The sequence below is a fragment of the Sceloporus occidentalis genome, unplaced genomic scaffold (genome assembly GCF_023333645.1).
Source record: "Sceloporus occidentalis isolate IW3139 unplaced genomic scaffold, rSceOcc1.0.p SCAF_5, whole genome shotgun sequence".
Lineage (NCBI taxonomy): Eukaryota > Metazoa > Chordata > Lepidosauria > Squamata > Phrynosomatidae > Sceloporus > Sceloporus occidentalis.
Window position 1 is genome coordinate 125,855,768 of NW_028316985.1, and position 22,010 is coordinate 125,877,777.

The 22,010-nt window shown below is 39.5% G+C and overlaps 1 protein-coding gene across 4 annotated transcripts in view; it reads left to right on the top strand.

Annotated features, from left to right (window-relative positions):
• The window catches only part of IRF2 (interferon regulatory factor 2), a 58,827-nt gene that overhangs the window by 8,114 nt on the left and 28,703 nt on the right, over positions 1–22,010 (top strand). Inside the window, exon 1 of one of the 4 annotated variants that reach the window (XM_089525402.1) lies at positions 1,974–2,040. The exons of the other annotated variants lie outside the window; for them this stretch is intronic. The gene's annotated coding sequence lies outside the window, so the exon portion shown is untranslated. Of the gene's footprint in view, positions 1–1,973; positions 2,041–22,010 lie in introns of those variants that run through there. 4 annotated transcript variants of the gene reach the window in all.

A 22,010-nucleotide genomic window follows, 5' to 3' on the forward strand; every position in this document is an offset into this window, starting at 1 on the left:
CTATTTTGGGAAAAAATGTTGACCTCACAACTGTGACAGCCGTTTCTTAGGTGTAGTGGTGCAGAGCGTGGAAGAATCAAAATTTGCACTACAGCTCCCAGAATCTCCTTACCACTAGGGCTGGAGGATTCTGGGAGCTATAGCCCCGAAGAAACTTTTCCCATCTCTGCAATGGCATGTATGGATGCACTGGAGGGCAGGTGTAACATGCAAAGAACCAAGCCTGTGTGCCCTTTTACTATACCACTCAGGCCTTTTGGAGAACTGACAGTAAGCTGCCAAAGATCACAGTGGCCTCCATTCTCTGTGTGTCATTGTCATTTGTCTCCAAATATGTCAGTGCCAGAAACTGCCACTGATTACAGGAAATAATAAAAATCTAATATTGATTACAGTATTTGCCATTATAGTATCTGCATGTATTGTGATTCAGATTTAAGGGATTTAGATGTTCTTATTGCATCTAAGGTCTACCTGTGAGAAAGGAAGCAAAAATGAGTGTGCAAACTCTGAAATTCCCCTCCCACTCCATTGGCGATGGCATCTGTGTAGATAGCAAAAGGCTGAAAGGAAAACCTTGATTTGTGAAATTATTCCTACAAGTTTTTGAATCCTTGAAAACTGACATTTTGAAAAATAAAGGGGAATTTCCATGGATAGAGAACATTGTCTTCTTTAGGTGGGCACCCTGCTGCACCCATAAAGGCAACAAGAATGGGTGAGGGACAGAGTTTAACATACAGTAAGTGCGTATCCCTACTCCCTTCCTTGTGAGTACAGTTTACACATGAGAACTAGTTAAAAGGGGTGCAAATGAGTTTGAGTTGGCGTTCTTCATTTTCAAATGTTATGCCCTGCATTATGATTGCCATCTGCTTTATCTGGGTAAGGCTATGTTGGACACTGAAGATTATTAGGCTATGCCCAAAATAAGTATAAGTTTTAAAAACAGTATATTGCAAAATTGATGTACTGTATATACATTTGTAGTGTGGAGATGGGATAGTGCTGTTTCAAACTGAAACTTAGTCCTGGTTTGTTAGAGGGATGTAAAAAAGATCTGTTCCAAATGCTTCTTAAGGGTTTGTGGAATTCTAAGCTTTGTGGTATCCCACTTGGGATTTAAAGCAAATTATCTTCAATAAAAAGACATTCTTCATATAGATGCATTCATTATGGCAGTGGCCTGGCAATCTAAATTTGAAGAAACGAATATCAGTTAAAATAGCTGTGTGTTCTTTGGGTACACATTCTCATTATAGGAATCCATTGACTCTGGAACCCAATTATTTCAAACAGTTCATTATTATGGAGATGGAAGCAAAATTACTCACTTCATCTTCTTGCCGAAGATAGGTTTGGGCACCCAAACAATTCTCAGTTAATTGTACATTGGGCCATTGGTATCTGCAGAGATTTGGTTTCAGGACCCTCCATGGATAACAGACTCTGTGGATACTTAGGTGCCATTAAATGTAATGACATAGTAAAATGGTGTCCTGCATATAAAAATAGCAAAATCAAGGTATCTTTTTAGCATATTTTCAAGATGTGGATGGTTGAATCTATAGATAAAGAATCTGTCGATATAGAGGGCCATGAATGTTGACTCCAGTGTTTGTTGGGGCAGGAACTGAGCTTGACCTGAAACATACTAATTAGGACACAGGGCAGATTTTGCTTGGAACAGAGTTTCACATAATGCTGCGTATAACTATAGAAAAGGCCCCTTTTAAATAGCTACCTGCCTAAGCTTTGTCAGCAAGAGCACCTGGAAAGTGGCCACTGATCTCAGCTTCTGGCCAAAGTTATACAGGAACAAACAGTTCTTCCTTTTGGTTTCAGACTGTACAATTCAGTATGGCTTACTTTCTGTAATGAAAGCCAATCTGATAAGGTTTGTTTATTTGTTTGTTTTGTGTATCCTATGCTGCTTTTAGAAAGTGCCAGTCAGCTTATGCGAGTCTCCCACTGATGATCAAGTTAAACTTTCCCTAGCTCCACCATTGCTAGGAAAACAAGTATAAACATACACAAAAGGTATATACAGGTATCTTGAATTTTCAGGGCACTGTGCACTGAATTTTGTATAATGAAATCATCTTGCATAACTTTTAACATAATTGTTTTAAGGAGTAACTTTGCCAAACTTTGAGAATGGTAGGGAGTTAAGCTGGGCAAAGAAATTCCACACTCCGACAATGGCATAAACTGGTTAGCTTCCCTTGTTGTGTGTTTGAGATATTACCAAGCATTCTGCTATATATGATGAGACTTGGGCCTGGCAACTTGGTGCTTTTGTATCTCCTACATAGCATAGCTGAGGCCTCTGAAAATTGCAGTCCAAAATAATAATAATAATAATAATAATAATAATAATAATAATAATAATATGTTTTATTTATATACCGCTATTCCAAAGATCATAGCGAAATATCTGGAGATATTCCAGAAATATCTGGAAAATAGAGATCCTGAGCTTAATACATTTTCGTCCTAACACTAAATTGTGACATTGCACTAAACACTAACTAAATTGTGGCATTCCATGGTAAACTCATGGAATACAAGTGCCCTGCAAGTTTAAATGAAATATTTACTGGACTACTCTTAGTGTCTGTAGAGAACTGATAGTATTTCATGATAGAGTCAATGTCCTGATGAAGCAAAATAGCTTCCGACTCCTAATAATGTTTAAGGAATATTCCTGGTCAATGTTTTCTCTATCCAGACTAGGCTATTCACTTTATTCTGTTGAGAAACAGAGAAGTGGTCAGAGGAAGTTGGTAGGTGTTTCAGTTTCTTCTGTAGCTCTCACCGAAATAAATATTTTAAAGAGGGGGAAGAGTAAAAAATAGCTATTTAGTCTGATCTCTTTGCTAATGAATACATTGTTGTTGTTGTTATTCTGCTTCCCCCAGCAGCTCAGTTTGAAAGAAAGATACAATTAAAATCATACAAAAAGAGAGCATTAAAACAGAATTAAACTGCATGCAGTATTAAAACAAGTCAACTTCAGTAAAATAAAAAATGTGATTAAAAAGATAAAAAAAGTTTTTAAAAACAGTACATTGCAGAATTGATGTATACACTTGTAGTGTGGAGGTGGAATAGTACTGTTTCAAACTGAAATTTAATCCTGAATTGTTAGAGTGGTACCTTGACTTAGGTGTCTTAAATCCTACCTTCTATGAGTTTCCCACCTTTATCACCACTACAGTGTTTATTGCTTTTCTGAGACCACTAAAAAGAAACAGTGAAGGTATTTTTGGAAAGCAGGGATGGGAACATCTATCTCCATCATTCTTCACTACTCTCTGTGCTGGTTATGTGTGAAGTGAGTTTCAGTCCAACAACATCTAGAAGTCTGTGTAATGTTATAAAGCGTCTGGAAAGCCCCATTTAACTTGCTGGTTCACACACTGTGTAATTCTGGGTCAAGTTATGGGTTTTACCTCCTTTTGTACCTTCCCTTCTACTCCCAATACATGTTAATCAGAAACTATAATACACCCTTTCCCAAGCAGCTGTCCTCCAGATGTTTTGGACTTAAGTTCACAACACTTGTTCACACTCGCTATGGGCAGCATAGCAATTGTAAACGAATGTTGGTGAATTGTAGCTGATGGAGTTGTAGCTGATGAAAGCTGACAGTTAAAACATCTTCCAGCTACCTTGTTGGGGAAGACTGTTGTAAAAGATGCAGCTATTCTTTAGATAGCCTCAACAGTGTTTAAAAATGGGACATGATGCATGTTTCAGGTTGTCCCATTTTATAGATGGTATTGATTTATTTTGTGAGCTTATTCATTTATTAAATCCCAAGGATAACTCTCAACTAGTGTGCTGTGCAGGGGCCCACAAGCCCACTTGCTATGCACAAAGTGGCATATACCATTCTCCTCACACACATGCCTCAATGGGTATCCTATGAACTAGCCTTCTTCACAGCTTTGCACAAGAAAGGAGACTGAATGTCACTCTGGAGTGCTTCAGAAGCATAGCATGGCAAATATACACAACAACAGCTGTCTTTACAGGCTTGGAGCTATGGGGATAATCTTTTGCCTCCTCTCCAGGTCTAATGGTACATTTACAATGTAAAAATAATGCAGTTTGACACCACTTTAACTGATGTGGCTCCTTTATGCGTAATCCTTTGATTTGTAGTTTTGTGAGGCACCAGCACTCTGTCAGGCCTCTGTCAGAGAAGGCCTTGTAAAACTACAGATCTCATTATTCCATATGATGGAGCTACATCACTTAAAATGGTGTCAAACTGGATTATTTCTACAGTGTAGTTGCATGCTGTGTTGGTGTTAGACCTTTCACAGTGTTATTGGAAACAAAACCTCCAAGACTGCCAAGGGGAGTCAAAATAAAATTATTTTCAGAGGCAAAATGAGAGGTTAGTGAGAAACCCACACCAATGTTCTGGCAGCCAGAAAGGTTTAGTTGGCTACTGAGGACAGCCAAAATGTTGAACCCACTTTGGTCATGGTCAGAAAGGAAGGGAGCTCTAGGCCAACAATATCAAGGATACCGGACTTTTCATCCCTACTCTTCCTTTTATAACTACAGTATCTCTGTGCCCATCAGATTAAAAGCAAGCATTCTGCCTGGGAACAAGATCATGTCATCAGACAAAAGCAACACCCCTCAGTTCATTTCCTCTGTTTTCTTTCTGTAGATGCAGAGGGAATCTGAAGGATGCGTTTGTGTTGTTGTTGTGTGCCTTCCAGTTGTTTCCGACTTATGTCAACCCTATCATGGGAATTTCTTGGCAAGTTTCTTCAGAGGAGGTTTGCCATTGCCATCCTCTGAGGCTGAAACAGTATAACTTGCCCAGGGTCACCTAGTGGGTTTTGTGGTGGAGCAAGGATGTGGTAGCCTGGAATTCCTACCCAGTTGAGATTTTCAACAGGATAATATGTCTGAGCAGGCCCTTATTCTGATGCAGATCTTGGCTTTGCCAACATTGACTAAATACCCTGAACACCGTGTCTTGTTTACACAACAAGGTTCAAACCCCTGAATTGGGTCCGGATGTCTTCATGATGCCCACCCAATTTGGTGTCTCCACCCCCTAACCTACAGTTCCCTAACTCACCTTTTAATGCAGGCTTTCCAGTCTCTTCATAGTGATGACAGAGACTGCCTTCACTGATGCAGTCCTAAACTGTCTGCTGCTGCTTTGGGTGCATCACTCTGGGGTCAAAATGAGGCACCCAGTGTTGTTTGCATGACTGGGTGCCTCATTCTGGCCTCTGAGTGAAGCATTTGCAGTGGTGAGTATCGAGACCTGAGCTACCTACCACTGCTGTTGTGGGTACATCACTCTGAGTTCACTACAAGCTGGGTGCCTTGTTCTGGACTCAGAACAACATGCCTCAGGAACACATAAGTGAAGGCAGTGTCATCACCATGAATAAGGTAAGGACCAGATTCAGGGCCAGAATATTCTGGGGTCATCCTGGAGTATTCTGAAAGGTGTAGATGAGCCCTTAGAACACTGACTATTTGCATCATAGAACACTATGAAATTAGGAGTAGATCAAAAACAGTGCCTAGCTGAAGATAGTAAACTTTTCTTGTGGGTTGGGATCACTTCTACAGAAAAAAAATGAGACAGATATGGGTTGTATTTTTCAACTATTATTTTTATTATACACACATACACAGAGTATATATACAATCAGTAAAAAGAAATTACTTTTATACATGCAAAGCTAATAATTCTACACATTATAGTATACCATGCATCATATATATCACATATCTTGCAGTTTGTTTAATGTATTTTCTTCCAAGTGTTATATCACTGTTGACTTTCTTCCATTGTTGTTTAACTGAACATTGTTTTGTTTAGGACCTGAATTTGCAATCATGTTTTCCGTTATAATAAAATTCACCTTATCCACTTGGTGTTGACTACCTGTAAGCATGAGTAGCTTCATCATAATAGTGCAATAATTATACAGTGGATCCTTGTTATACGCTGGGGTTTGGTTCCAAGATCCCCCGTGTATAACAAAATCCGTGTATGCTCAAGTCCCATTAAGTATAATGACATACCAAAATGGTGTCCCTAATAAAAAATGGAACATCAAGGTAAATTTATACTTTTTTGGAACATTTTCAAACCGTGTATGCTTAAAACCGTGTATAAAAAATCCGTGTATAAGAAGGGCCGACTGTATCTACTACATGAAAGGATGTGTATATACATCCTAATAGTACAATGTTTATATACAGTAGTTATATCTATCTATGCGTATATCTGTTTAAATATATATAAACAGGTAAATATATTTGAGTACCATGTTGTATATTACTAAGTAGAGTGGGAGCAGAAGAATATTAAATACTGTAAGTAAATCTAACATCATAATTTAAATCGGTAGTAAATTATGCACAGAGTAGCTGTTTATGTGTTGAGGTGATGTAGATCATAGGAACTGGTTGTCAAGGTTTTAAAAATGTAAGTAATTAAATTAGATTACGTATGATTAAATTAAAATTGAGTGAGAGAGTTTTCATACAGTTGTTAGGGCATCTTCAAAACATAAAATAGACAATTCGACCAATCTTTCTCCCTCTAAAATCTAGTTAATTCTTTCCAGTTTTCTCCATGGCTATTTAGTTTCTTTGTCCCATATCATTGTTGTTAGTTTGTCTAATTCAGCCATTATGTAGAGTTTCATTAGCCATTCTTCAGGAGTTGGTGTTTCCATTCTTTGCCACTTTTTTACATGTCCAGTTCTTGTAGCAGTCACCATATAGATCAGTATCTTCCAATACTGTTGTATTAATTAGGGTTGTATTAATGGTTAGCTGAACACATAATGAGATTTATGCAACCTGATCTTATGTATGTGGAATAAGACATTTTTGTCTAACTCTGTCTGGTAGCTATTGATTTGTACAATTTCTTGGTTTCAGTCAGAATGGGTTTCTTGACAAAAGTATTGATTCAACCCCGTATTTCCACCTATACAAGTGTCATGCCCTTCAGTATTATTTTTACTGTGCCTGCTGAGGTGTAATTTTAGGAATACTCATAGCATCAAAACTGCATTGATGTCTGTTTTCCTTTACTGGCACAAGAGCTTTAAAAAAACCAACCCAAGATACTAATGGACAAGCATGAGTCATTCTTCCAGTGTTAAACAAGAACAAACTGTGCTCCAAACATATTGTAAAAGTTCTTTATAGTAACGTGCCCTCAGCATCTCTCTCTGTGTGTGGCAGGGAGTTCACACTGCCTACTGCTGTGGTAGTGAATACTTTTTAAAAAACCTCTTCCCAAAGAGTTTTGTTTCTGCTCAGAAATGATTTTTTTTCTTGAATGAAGATAAGGTACAGATTATGCTGGCATTGGTAAGGATACTGGGTACATGGGCTCTGTCCAAAAAGGAAACGAATAGACTGCGCTCCGAAGGAAGAGACTTCTGCATGTCTAAAGTCTTGTGGGATTTATATTTTTCACTTGTTTTGTTTGAACAGGAGGCTTTCATGCCATATCACAAAGTACTTTTCAGAATCCCTAAGTTTCAAAACTCTTTTGTCATATGGAAGGCCACACCCTGTTCAATAAACACAAGGCTACATTTCCCCCTTGGAGCGGCTATTGAAGAATATTTGTAGTTCTTTTTATCCTGGCCATATTCTGTGCCAAGGAATCTCAAATTATGACACTGGAGTAAATGATGCCAAGAATTTAATTCAAAAATAGCCTTTACAGAAAGAAAGAAAGAAAGAAAGAAAGAAAGAAAGAAAGAAAGAAAATCTTTTTTGTAAGGAGTGAAGTATATTAAGGCTATGGTGTGGAGAATGAATATGGGTGGCTTGCAGACGCTCTGACTGTGATTTTATTCTTACCTAGTGGTAAGGTCTCAGGTCTAAATACCTTTAAGGCACCAGATCTCATCTGAACATGGAAGCTAAGCAGAGTCTGACTTGGTTAGTACTTGTATGGGAGACCATAAGGGAAAACCAGGTGCTGTAGGCCATATTTCAGAGGAGGAAACTGGAAAAACACCTCTGAGTATTCCTTGCCTAAGAAAATGCTGTGAAATTCATGGGGTCACCATAAGTGGGTAAGCAACTTGAAGGCACACATACACACAAGGCCTCTTGAACTCAGCAGGTTTTCTTCAGAGAAGACATGCACAGGATTGTGCAGTGAACACCTCCGTTTTCATGTCCTCCTCTCTGAATTTCCAGATGGTTTACAGTGTTAAATCCGTTGCAGCAAAAGCACTAGAAAGTATTGTGCTACCTTATAGATTAGCCAGTTTTTCAGTCAGGTGCAGGAAGTGTGACACTGCAAATTACCGGTAAATGTGCATACACATGTGGCACAGTTGGGCAGGTTAGATGGAGGATATAGACGTTGAAGCCAGGAGGTATTCAAATACAGAAAGCAGAAGCAGTGACAATTATCTTAAGAAGAGTGGCCTTTCACAAAACAGTTCTTGGGCGATAAAAGCTGCATTCTTTCATTGTTAAGTTGACTAAACAGGTAGTGTGATTCTAAAAGCATAACATGTTCAAGACATAGGTAATAAGGATGAACCACTAGATGGACTGAAGTTCAGTTGTTTTATGCTGGATTCTGTCTTTGAGATTCATACATTCAAGAAAGGCTATCTGAAGGCTGTATAAGGCTGAAGTGTTCCCTCATTTTTTGTAAACAGTATCATTTGTGATTTGTGTCAAGATTTTCTTTTGCTTGCAAGGGGGTCTGTTTGCTCTGTCTTGAACACAATAGGGAATTACTGGTAGGCAATCTCCTATATCACTTTGGATGATGATCAGAGATACCTATGTTGTGGATGTTATTAGTTCCTCAAACAGTAATGCCAGAGTAGACATAGGGGCAGAATTGTTATCTAGGTCCACCACAGTCTGGTTCTTGTGTTTGTGTCTCATTTATAGGGTTTGTTGTTGCTGGTCAATATCTATTGTAGATTGGGCAGCAGTCTGTAAAAAATGTAGACCTACCACATAATGTCTGTGAGAGGGATGTTAATTGTTGAATATGGGTTGTAGGTTTGATAGCTTTACCTGGATTCTGTAGGTGACAACAAATTGTACTCTCTTATTTTCTTTCTTAATCTGTCCTGTGATAAATGATTCTGCTATGTGGTCCTGCTATGTGGCCTTTCTGATACATTTTTCCACTTAATGGAATGGATATTGCCTGGTCTAAATCCTTGAATTGTGAGTCCCTCTATGAAGAGATAATGTTGCTTCATGGCTATAGACAAGGGGTGAGACATATGCTGTTCTCTGGATATTGTTGAACTGCCGTTCCCATCAACTTTAGTCAACTGAGCTGACTACATCAGGAAGACTACACATACACATGCTATAGACAACCGATTTTATGGACTGCTCCTGATGGAACATAGAAGGATGTAAGAATGTGAAGCAGTCAGTCAGTTTCCAATGTATGCTTGTTATGAAATTCTAGATGCAGAACTGGATAAAGATATCATATCTGTATTCTGTACAAAGGAGAGGTTTTTGGAAACAGAAACTGAGAAAACAGTGCTCTGTAATTCAGTCATGAATATGTTGGCACCTTTTGGTGCCATACAAGTACACATAGCAATGCCATTGATCTGAATACATGTTTTATCTCCAGAAGTATTTCTGGGTAAGTACAGTGAGGCAGGGTTTGGTGGCAGATATGGGTTATGATATTCACTATGGCTTATAATCTTATTTTTGTGGGGAATGTTGATGAAAAGGGCCTTAATATTATTGGTAGACAAAACAATGTCTTTTGCGAGATCATCAATGGATTTTAGTTTCCTCAAGAATTCAGTGGTAGCCTGAGTGAATTGGAATCATATACAGTAGTCTGAATTTGCAATCCATCAAATCAGACAGCACTATCATAGCAGCAACACCTACTGTTTGTGTAAGATATCAAATTTTGTGCATAGGTTTCAGCTCCATGGAATATAGACATGATTCTGGTTATCTGTTGCAAGTTTGATGTATATGGTCCAGGAATCTCAATCCTGGTACATGACTGAGAACAAAAATGGACCCACCTTGCTAAAGCTAGACAGGACTGGATCTAGTACATACATGAAACAGAGACTGCTTAGAAACTCCATGTAGGCTGTCTTGAATTCAACAGTTGGAAAAAGGTGGAGTTTAAATGGGATAAATGAATAAAATGTATGAGTATCAGTTTGGTCTAACCAGTTGATCTCATAATATTCTACATGAAATGCATGTGTTCTATTCCAATTATTTATAATTTTAACTGATTTTTTTAAAGGTCCATATTTATGTCATAGAATCATAGAATCGTAGAGTTGTATATATTTATTTCAAACTTGATTTTTTTTATCCTTTGGGAATGTGTTATTAGTGGCCAATCTAGTGACTATAAGCAACAACTATGTTAGTAGCTGTATGAATGCATATACTACTAGCTCTGTTGGCATATACCTCATATACTTGTGTATAAGTGCATAAGTCAACCTCATGTATAAGTCGAGGACAGGTTTTGGGGGGGGGAAATGATGGATTTTGATATGACCCATGGATATGTCGAGGGTCAAACTCAGGGGCATGTAACAAAGGATCTAAATGGAGGGGGGGGGAACACCACTTCGCTCTGGACCTCTCCCAAGGGTGACAGTCTGGGCATGCAAAATGTGGACACAAACCTCCAATTTCCCTCCCTTCCCCACAACTTTCCCCAAGGCTGATGGCTTGCAAAAAGGGTACAGACCTCTGATTTCTCTCCTCTCTCTCCTCCCTCCCTTCTCCACAGATTTCCCAAGATTCATGGAGAAGTATTACCATATTGACCCATATATATGTCTATCTAGGATTCTGGAGCCCATTTTTGGACTTAAATTTTTTGATTTATAGACAAGTATATATGGTAATATGGAATTAGGCCTTCTGCATGTTCAAAATGCTGTGTTTGTGATTAATAATTAGTGCTAAAGATTTGTATACCATGCTCCCATGTCTGTCACCAAAAGACAACACTTCTAAAGCATTACACTTCGAATCAAGTAATACTGTCATTTTTGTTCTCTGAACAGCACCTAACACCCAGAAAAAGTGAGGTAATCTGCACATAAATATTAAGAGAAAAGACAAAGCAAAAAAGAAATGTTGGTGGAATAAGCTGCATTACAGAGTACCTGATTCATCACAGGAAAGTCCAGCATACCCTATCAGACAAAATTCCCCTTAGTGATTGTAAATATATGTTTATGGAGTGCAAGATTATGCTTTAAGATCTGATATTATAAGTTACAGTACTGGACTTTTGCTCTCTTTCCCCACCACACATGTGACAGTATCACGGAGCAGTTAAGTTCCCAATGTAATACTTTAAAAAAACCCTCACCAATCTCTGATCGTAAGCACGCTTCAGGATAGCTTCTCCAAAAACTGTGGATCAATGATAGTTTAGTAGTATAAGAAGGAGTTTTTAAGGAACTTTGCTTTCACTTTCTCCTTACCCCTGTGAACTTAGTAATTCCATCTTTTCTTTACTATTTCCAGAAAATCATTATTTGTCATGTTATCCAAACAAAGGTTTGTAGTTGACCCAAAAGCCAGGATCAACTTCCTACTTTGAAATTCTGTTTGGAGGGAACTTTCCCAGTCATCATTTGCCAGTTTAGATGAAAAGGCAAATTGTGCTTGGTTCAGAACAAGAAAGGGAAAACACACACACACATATATGGGGAGGGGAGGATGAAATGCACAAGTTTGATGTTCCCTGCAGTTATTGTTCTCATAGCTCCAAACCACGCTTTCTAAGTCAAATCAGTGACTCACAGGATATAGTAAAATGTTCCTAGTTCTTACATAGATTGTTCTTTGTACCATTGTACCAGTTGCTGTTGCATAATAGTTAAGTTGGGCAATTTGAGGTCCGGGACTGAGGAACATTATCACAACTTGTTGTCACTGCATTTTTCTAATTGGTGCATGGTTCTTAAGCATAGACAGATAGATTCTTATGTCCTCTTAATGCATCACACCTGGGACAAAAGTATGGGCTAGGTAATTGTCTAGCCACTTTTAAACCTTGGCACATAATATTGGTACCTAAATGTTAACATGGCACTCAGTATCTTGAGTATACATAATTCAAACACAAGCAATTATACAGGTTCATCTTCTTGCTATGCCATCATAACATTGCTTCAGTGCTACTTGAACTTCATTCTTTTGTTACATGGATCTGCAAGAGCAAGCTGATGTTTATCATCCTAATGGTTTGTTTGTTATACGAGTACATTTCATAATGGCACAAGTTCTTTTGAGCTGGATAAGTTACTGATATCACAGAAATTAGGGAAGTTTCCTCTTCCTTTGTAATGTGAGAGGCAAGTATAGTCAGAAGTGGTTAGGAAGCTGCTTGTGCTATCTGAACAGGCTTAAAGCTACCCTTGTGCTAGTATAATCCTTTCTGCCAACTGGTATCAGAGATCAGCTAGCAAAGGAATCTTAGCAGCACAACTGCTTTGCTAGCTGGGCTTAGCCTGTAGAAGAGTTGAAGTAGGGGCAGAGAAGCCGTGGAGTGAGAGAAGAGCCAAGGTATGCCAGATCCAAATCTCCTCTAGCATGGTCCCAGTCACTGTGCCAACACAAAGTTAGGGGAGGGCATGGTAATCCTAAATTATTTTTGGCATCTCTTAAGATGAGTGCGGTTTCGATTCAACACAGCTTCATCTGGCCTTTTGTTGGCTAAGCCATCTTTGTCAGAAGTTTACTCTTAGTTACGTATTTTAATGGATTTGGCATTGTGGCAAAAGTTATATAGGCTAAACTTCCTGAGTTAAATTGTTTGTGGATTGCCACATAAATTTTGGAGCACTTTAACATTAAGAAAAAAACTTTTCTTCATGCTGTAATACTTCCAAGAACAGAATTTTAGAGCAAATGTGCATTGCCATTGGTAACTTCCATTTCCACCCAATATCCACACGGTTTGAATGGCTCAATGGATTATTTCCATCCATGGCATCATGGCAAAATGCTGCTATACTTGGGGGGGGGGGGCTGTATATTTTGAAAATGCTGAACTGTATTTTTCAAAATGCCTCTACAATTGCAACTGGATCGTGTCTACTGTATATGTGCGTATAAATTGATCTCATGTATAAATCAAAGGCAGGTTATGGGGCCAAAATTAGGGATTTTGCTATGACCACAAATAGGTTGAGGTCTTGTCCATTAAATCCACTGGGTGATCATGGACAAGTCGCGTATTTTCAGCCTCAGGGGAAGGCAATGGCAAACCTCCTCTGAACAAATCTTGCCTAGAAAACCCTATGATAAGTTCACTTAGGGTCACCATAAGTCAGAAATGACTTAAAGACACACAACACACCAAAAGCGTAGAGGCATGTAAGAGACAAGTCTTTTCCTCTCCTTTTAAAAATGCATAGAGGAAATATACTTAGGAAGTGCTACAGAAGGAGAGGATCTGTTTATTTGAGAGGTTACAGTTGGGTTGTAAATGGCATTGCTGATCTTAGAATGCCTACATCTATATAAATATAGATAGGGAAAGGAATATAAATCAGGAAAAAAGATTGAGAATAATAATAATAATAATAATAATAATAATAATTTGTTTTATTTATATACCGCTATTCCAAAGATCATAGCGGTGAACAGCAATTAAGCTAATTAGCAAGTAAGCTAATTTGCCCCCAACAGTCTGGGTACTCATTTTAGCGACCTCAGAAGGATGCAAGCTTGGGCCCTTTTGCTGGTCTTGAACTCGCAACCTTGTGGTTTTGAGTGAATGGCTGCAGTGGCCTAAAAGGTGGGACAAAAAAGGAGTGGGGAGAAGAGCATAAAAGCAATATACCTCTGTTAGGGAGCAATGCAAAGGCAGTCAGATTTTTTCCTTTGACTCTGTAGTAACAATTTTTTTTTCATTCTCAGTTCACATTTTAGTTGAACTTAAACATTCAGGTGATTGTGGAGTTGTATTTACTGGGAAATTAAGACTTGGCAAACTTCACATTTGATGCTGAGAATAGTCTGGCGTTTGTTTTCCTGGTTTGGCTGAAATGATTGTACTCTGTAACTTATATTTTCTGTGTTTGCCTGTAGAACAAGTTGGTCTTGTGTGTAATGATATTCTTTTGTTTTAGAACTCCTTTAGTTAGAATAAAGCTTTTCTTTAAGTGCTCTGCCTCTTTGCACTCTTTTTCATATGCCTTAGCGTGACTAGTTCTTCACTGGGTTTGAAATACCAGCGGAATTCCCCAGCAGCATCCCAATGATTTGCTAAGGTGTTAAATATTCATTGGGTGATGGCATTACAGTCTTGGTGTTTTTTAGAGAAAACATGTTCTCAAGTGGTCCCATTCAGTTCAGCAAGAGTGGACAGGGACACACAGAGAACCTTCGTAGATCCCACAGGGCTAGCTGGGAAGTTCATACTGCAGGACCGTTGTTTGGTCTGGGTGGGTTTTAGTACACTTTGTGGAGAAGAATGTATGCATATGAAGCTCTGAACATCTTAACAGGTATCTGGAAAAAGGAAAGCAGGCAATGTTCATCTTCACAGAACAGTTAAAAAGAAATTTTGTAGAAGAATGTGGAATTGAAGCAAGTGTATAGGTCTTCTTTACATAACAGTTATACACAGGCACTGGCTTAATGTTTATTTTTATGTTTCAAGAGCTTGGCTGATGTGTCTCAAAGAAGAGTTGCTCAGCTTCACTACTTTCTCTGTAGCACTAATACAGGTACCAGAGCAAGGAAATGGATCTCTATTTGACAAGAACTCTAGAGGTTGCCTAAATTAGGAAAACACATGAAAGTCATCTATTTTATCCCTCTGCATAGTTCAACTGTTTTTTTGGGTGTAACCCTTCCATCCCTCACCTCTTCACAAGCTGCATCAGGTTAGGTGAAAGTGACATTAGGGAAAATATCAAAGTAGCTGGCTGGTACATTTTCCACGATACAACAGAGTTCGCCCAACAAGCCATAAAATATAGGGTTCATTTTCCAGCTCGACCATGAATCCCATGTGGTGACCTTGGGTCTCATGCTCTCAGCCGCCGGGGAAGGCAATGGCAACTCCCTCTGAAGAAACTTGCCAAGGATACACTGTGATAGGGTTGCCATAAGATGGCAATGACTTGAAGGCCCACAACAACAACTACAGACTTACAGGAAATATTTAAGGCAATTTCTTAGAAAAATTAAGGTTGGGCATGTCTTAACGCAGTATGCTTAAACATCTTGGCTAGACAAAATTGAGAACAAGAGAAATATAATTTCTTAAAAACAGAGAGCAGAGGTAATACATTTTAAAATGGCTAAAAAGCCAATTTGCCATTGCCCTTTCCTGATGGCTTTTCAAGACTGGTTGGAAATTGGATCCGTAGTCTCTCAGAGTCATGGTCCAGCATTCAGAGACTTAGTCCTGCACACTACACAATACTCTTACTTCTAAAAAATTAGTTCTTTTTTGTACAACAGACATAATTTACAAAAAAATTAAAGGATATAAAAATCACTGTGCAGAAAGCTCAAAGGAGGAGACCTTTGTTTGTTCTTTGCTTAACTGGGTTGTCTTCCAAACTTTCATGTTAAAATTCAAGTCATACACTTTTGTACCCCACCATTTATCTGTGGTACCAACAGGGAATGCAACAACAATTTTATCAGGTATCATAGCTCTGTCTTCCCATTTTTATTGGAACAAAGAACATGAGAACATTTGTAGAAATTAAGTGCAATGAGGAAAAGCCAAATTTAATGGACAAAAATCACAAATAAAAAGCTGGAATAGATTTAAATGAAGCACCTTTGTTATGGTGGAGTTCTAACTTTTACTATTATTGTAGCAAAACAACTGTAAGATGATATAGAAAATTATATGTATTTCAACCCAAAACATTTTAAAAAAATATTCCTTGACTCTTGCCTGTTTTTCTATCATTTCATGGCCAGACAAGAGCAAGTTCTATAAACCTTTTCTTCTATGAGTATATTTGTAATTGTGCAAATTTTTCAGCATAGAATAATGCAGGTGTTGTGTTATTTTTAAACATTCCATCTGTCCTCTCATCTGTCATCTTCAAGGATGCATTAAATCATGTTACTGTGTCCTATACTGCTTTTTAGTTTCTCAGTTTATAGAAAGTCTAGGTTTTCGTGGGCCTTTTCCTTGTTTACATCACTTCAGAACATAGAACAAAGGGGACATTTGTATTCATGTCCCTCTGGTGGGTTTCCCAAAGGCAAGTGCTTGGGTAAACAGAATGTTTAACTAAATAAATTGAGTAAACTAATGTTTAACTAAATAGGCCTTTAGTCTGATTCAGCATAGCTCTTCATATCTTCTTATGCTATTAGAATATGAGTCCAAAAATAGCACCTGAGCAACAATGACTGGAGCAAAGTATCTTCTGTTAAGCTTTCCATCACCCGAATTTTGAATTGTGCCAAGAGTTGCAATTAATAGGAAAAGCTACCTGCTTCAGAGTTACTGTATATACTCATGTATAAGTCTAGAAATTTAGGTAAAAAAATTGAAAAAAACCTGAGTCGACTTATCCACGGGTCAATGTAAGTACTGTACTTTAACTCTTATTTAAAAGAATGAACCATCCCCTGGTGAAAGCAAGAGTATAATCTGTCCTGGGGGTACTGAACCCTTCTACTCTCTCATCCCTCCAACCTTAAGTGTGAGCACAAATAATTATGTCTGCTGGAATTTTATAAGTTCTTTGGCATTGCTTTGCTTTGCTTCATCCTTTAGATTCTTTGCTATATGCCCCTAAGTTTTACCCTTGACTTATCCATGGGTCATAGCAAAATCCATAATTCTGGTCCCAAAACTTGCCCTCAACTTATACATGAGGTTGACTTATAGTATATAAGTATATATAGTATATATGATATACAGAACACAGTTACAGTGGGGTCTAACAGCATCCACATAGGTGTGATTTACCACTCTTAGCAGGTAGAAAACACTTCTGGTCATGGCCACTACCTTCCAATCCAAGAGCAATAGTCAGTACAGGTTGAGTATCGCTTATCTGAAATAATTGGGACCAGAAGCGCTTTGGAGCTTGGCTGTATTTATTTATTTGGATTTTGTAATATTTACATATATATAATGAGGTATCTTGAAGATGGTACCCAAATATAAACATAACATTCACTTATGTTTCTTGTACACCTTATACAGATAGCCTGAAGGTAAGGTTATGCAGCATATTTTAATAATTTTGTGCATGAGACAAAGTTTATGTACACTGAACCACCAGAAAGCAAAGGCATCACTATCTCATTCACCCATGTGGACAATTTTGGAGCATTTCAAATTTTGGAATTCCAGATTAGGGATACTCAGCCTGCACAGATCCTAGTTGTGTAGCATAATCCATGTTTGCATTAGTCTTGAGAAAACATGTGTGTGCACGCGCGTGTGAACACAAAAAAAGGAGAGATGATCTCTCACATATTTCAAGCCTCTCCCTTCATGTCATGTGTTTAACATACTGTAATGAGGGAATCCATGCTCCATATTTAATGTAGAAATTACCATGAAAACTCATTGTGTACAGCTGTGGGTACAACGAAGAGTCACGGTTCAGTGCATGTTGAAAGCTCAGAACTTCCTTGTGTTCTCTGTTCCTTAAAATAGGGCTGGTGCCTCCTTATATTCTGGAATGGCTCCAAATTCTGGATACATCCAAGTTCCTTGAATCCTATAATTAGAGTAGAGGTTCATCTTAGTAATTCAATCTGGTCACACAATGAATGTGAATGTTTAGAGGGAGGCTGAGTTTCTCTTACTTTGCTTTTTCATGTTGTAAACCATGTTTCTCAAGGTGAAAGCAGAGCCCTCTTAAGTTCCTGTTTAGCTGACCTTTTGCAGCATGCCTTGCTTTAGGCCCAGGGTGAGGAATGCTTGGCCTTGAAGAATTACTACTCCCATCATGGGTAACCATTGGCCAATCTGCATAGGGCTATTGGGAATGAAAGTATCTTAAAATTGGGAAGGTCCTGGGCTCTTGAGACCTGTTTTAGGCCTAGCAAATGGTCCTTTCTGTATGAGCCATTTCAATTAATGTCAGGTGTCAAAGAAGCATGGTCAAGGGTGTGGTGAAATGTGGCTCACTGGGGATGGGAAGGAGGAAGTGCATGAGTAGCATATTGTGATACAATACATCTAGTGGAGCTAGTTGCATTGTAGTAGAGCTACAAGTAAAGGACTAGTAAAAACTTGCTGGCTGGCAAGTTTCTATGTATATAGCACAAGGCAGAATATGGTTTTCACTTCCTTCCAAAAATGCCACCAGGGGATTGAGTTGAAGCCCAACATAATTTGCTCAGAGTTTGGAAAGGTTGCCTTTTTGATCTACAATTCACAGGCGCCTCTAAGCCAGCTTGCTATTTGTGAGAGTCCTAGCCCCAAGAAATAATATTTCCCAACTGAATTTGCTCCATTAGAATAGACTGGAGCAATGATATTCAAATTTATGACCCCCTTTACATCTGCATGTGGATGTTATGTCTCCCCCACACACACACACACACACTCAAGATAGTACAAGAATGAAAATATTTTGCTTATTTAGTATTTTCATTTGCACATTTGTGTATATTCATATTTTAACATTTTATAAGGAAATAACGTCGTTCAAATTAGAACCCACAAGCCACTCCCATTGGTTCTTCTGGGAGCTGTAGCCCCCAAAGTAACTTTTTTGAGTTCTGCTAAAAAAATCTTTTATAAACCAGGAAGGTATGATGTGTAAGAAGGAACAAATACATGTGTGTTTTTTAGTGGGACTACTTCCCCCACAAGGTCAGTCCTGTATGAAAGACTTAAAAGTCCATTACTCAGCCAAGCATGTATTTTACCAATAGTGGCTTCTACCTCCCTCCCCCATTCTTTGCTCACTGAATGCCTCTCTGAAATGTTTTACTGTTTGCTACTAGAAGGGATCACCTGCTCGACAAGGAACAGAAAACACAGTTATAAAATATGGAGGTTAAATACCCTTAGAGACAAAGGCCATTAATTACAGCATTAACATGGAGGCTGGAGAAAACAGAAATGTCATTCTGTTACTGTTGTGGTTCCAACATAAAATATTTTCCAGCTGCGTGCTGATAAAAATTGAAACTAGTTGAAGCAAAATACCCAACACACAGTTTCATTTCTAATTTCTTCTCTACATTACTTTCAGTTTCTGTGTTGCTTCTCATTTTGACAAGATGTCTGGCCCCAGAAGTTGCAGTTCTTCTTCGTGGTTGTTCTGCCTCACAAATGGCTTTCATGCCTGCGCAGATCCACACATAGAAAGTTCAGAGCTGACTATCTTTTGGGAATCCCACCCTCTTTAGTCATGGACATAAATAGCGCCAACAGCTATTCCTTAGCTCATTTTCAACCATTGGGGTGTTGATACCTTCAAATAGCTTCCAGCATTGAACAGTTTTTCTTTTCCCTTCATTGTTCTTCCCTTTGTTGCTTCTCATTATTAAAAATAGTTGTTAGTTTGTTTCTCCTCTCCAACCCCAAACTCTGGTTAGTGACCTATTAGTTCTTTTGTATGGTCTCAAGGGTTCTTTTCAAGAACTATGCTTCCTGTGTCAGGAAGACTGCTAGTTTGGACAGCTTGTTTGGCCTGGGTGAGGGCCATTTGGTCCATTCCTGCTCTGTTTGTAAGGGGTTTACAAGCCAAGGACTAAGAAACTGGCTCTCCACCACTTACAGAGGTTAGAGACCAGCATACAGCTCAGTCTCCCTGAACCCCAGGCAGATCCATTTCTCTACAGCTTGAAGCCTGGCAAATCTCCCAGGGGTGCCTTCAATTCGACATTTCCCTTTAAGAATAAGAGAAGGAAAAAGGAAAAGCCAGACTGGCACAGTTCCCCTGTACCAGCCTCTGCGTTGACTTCCATTTTGGTCCATCTCCTGGGTTCAGCCCCAAATGTGGATCTAGCCCAGATTGACAATCTCACTCAGACCCATTCTCCCAGACCAATCCACTCTCAATGGAACAATTGGTTCAGGTTGTGGCTACTCAACCTCCTTCCTCTCAGAGCCCACTGGTCCCAGTCTTCCAGGAGAGCCACTTACCAGGCCACCCACCACTTCGTCTCTCATTTTGTTCACTTACCTCCCTACCTGGTTACCACTCCAACTCCTTGGTTTGCTTACGTACCCCTCAGAGCCTCAGATTGTGCTCGGTCTGACACTATTCTTCTCCGGATTGTGTGAGCCATTGATCATGCTTGGTTCAACACCATTCTTCTTTCCCAGACCATGTCAGTGGTTATATGATGTTGGCTTAGACCATTCACATCCCTCTTGGTATCACTAGCATCATCATTGTCTTGATGATTCCTTGACTTCATCTGGCTGTTGTATGTATGAACCACCATGGATAGAACCGCCATAGGCCTCCTTACATGTACCATCCCAAGACAGCCATTACCATTATTCAGAATATTGCCACTGCTCCTCTTGCCACAACACAGACTATTGTAGGGCTTTCTCCTACCACAATTTGCCAGGGAAGCATCAGAAACCACAGTCCCCTCATTGTGCCTGCTCATGCCCCAAAACTAATTCCAGTGACTACCATATCTAAGACCCCAGACTGAGAGATCACTTCAGTTCTGGCACAACTTCATTCCATGCATCTGAGGAAGCAGACCGAGTCTACAGAAGTTTATGGTACAACGTCTTTCACTAAGTCTCAAAGATGCTACAAGATCCCTTTGCATACTGATATTTCACATGATATTGTCTATATCTCTGAATTTTAGTCTCAGTTTAGTCATCTTGGCTTCTAAGGAACATCCAGGCTTGATTTGCTCTATGACACATTTATTTGTCTTTTTTGGCAATGTTATCTTGCCCCTCTTATTAGCAACAGACGATATCTGGAGGCACCATTTCCCTGCTAACTAAAGCCAGGAGTTTGCCTTTGTTTTAACCTGGAGTGTAAAGGGGACGAGATTGAATGAACCTCTCTCTTATGAATCACTGGCCTGTTACAGACTGCCAAAATAAAGCTGCTTCGGGTCTCTCTGGAGATATGCTGTTTAAATGATGCATGCATCCTAAGAATCCGGAAGCTGCACCAAAGCTGCAGTCGAGTGCTTAGGAATGGAGTGTGGCTTTGGTGCGACCTCCGGACTCTTAAGACCCATGCATCATTTAAATAGCATACCTCCAAAGAGACCCGAAGCAGCTTTATTTTGGCAGTCTGTAACAGGCCACTGGGAACCAAAATAAGTCATCTGGAAAGCGTATTATGAGGTTTACATTCTATAGTCCTACCTAGTTCCCACCTACACCAACATAATCTCTTTTAACATATGTGGGTAAGTGTAAATGTATGTTCGGGCCAGAGGGAAATCAGTTACCTACTCTTACATTATCCAAGCCCACTTCCCCCTAGGGCATTTTACTTAGATAGGGTTCTCCCCAACACAAAAAGAGGGACTGTGGTGAATGACCTCAGAGATGATTTCATGGAGCTTGGTGTCCCATTCCAAATAAGAAAATTTTCGCGGGTTACAGACCGCCCCTTTCCCCGCTGTATTGGGGCCTCAGCTGCCAGAACAGCAGCCTCCGAGACCCCGATCCGCCACTTTCCAGGCCGTGGGGAAGCGGCAAAAGGCCGCTTCCCCAAGGCCTGGAAAGGGGTGTCCTTGGGGCTTCATGCCTCAAGGACACCTGATGGCAGCGGGGACGCAAACCTCGTGTAAAGCCATGTAAAGCCGTGTAAAGGCTGCGCCAGGGACGCAAACCTCAGAAGGAGCTTCGTTTCGGAGCTCCTTTTCGCACCACGGAAAGGGCGCTCTAGGCACCCTCACGCAGCGTGATGTCACGTCCGCGCGGCCTTGTTTGGAGGCGGCGCATTCATGACGTTGTAATGGCGGTGCCCGTGTGCATAGGGCACCGCCGTTTTGTGCGCAGTCCACGCGTGCTAGGGTTAGGGGCG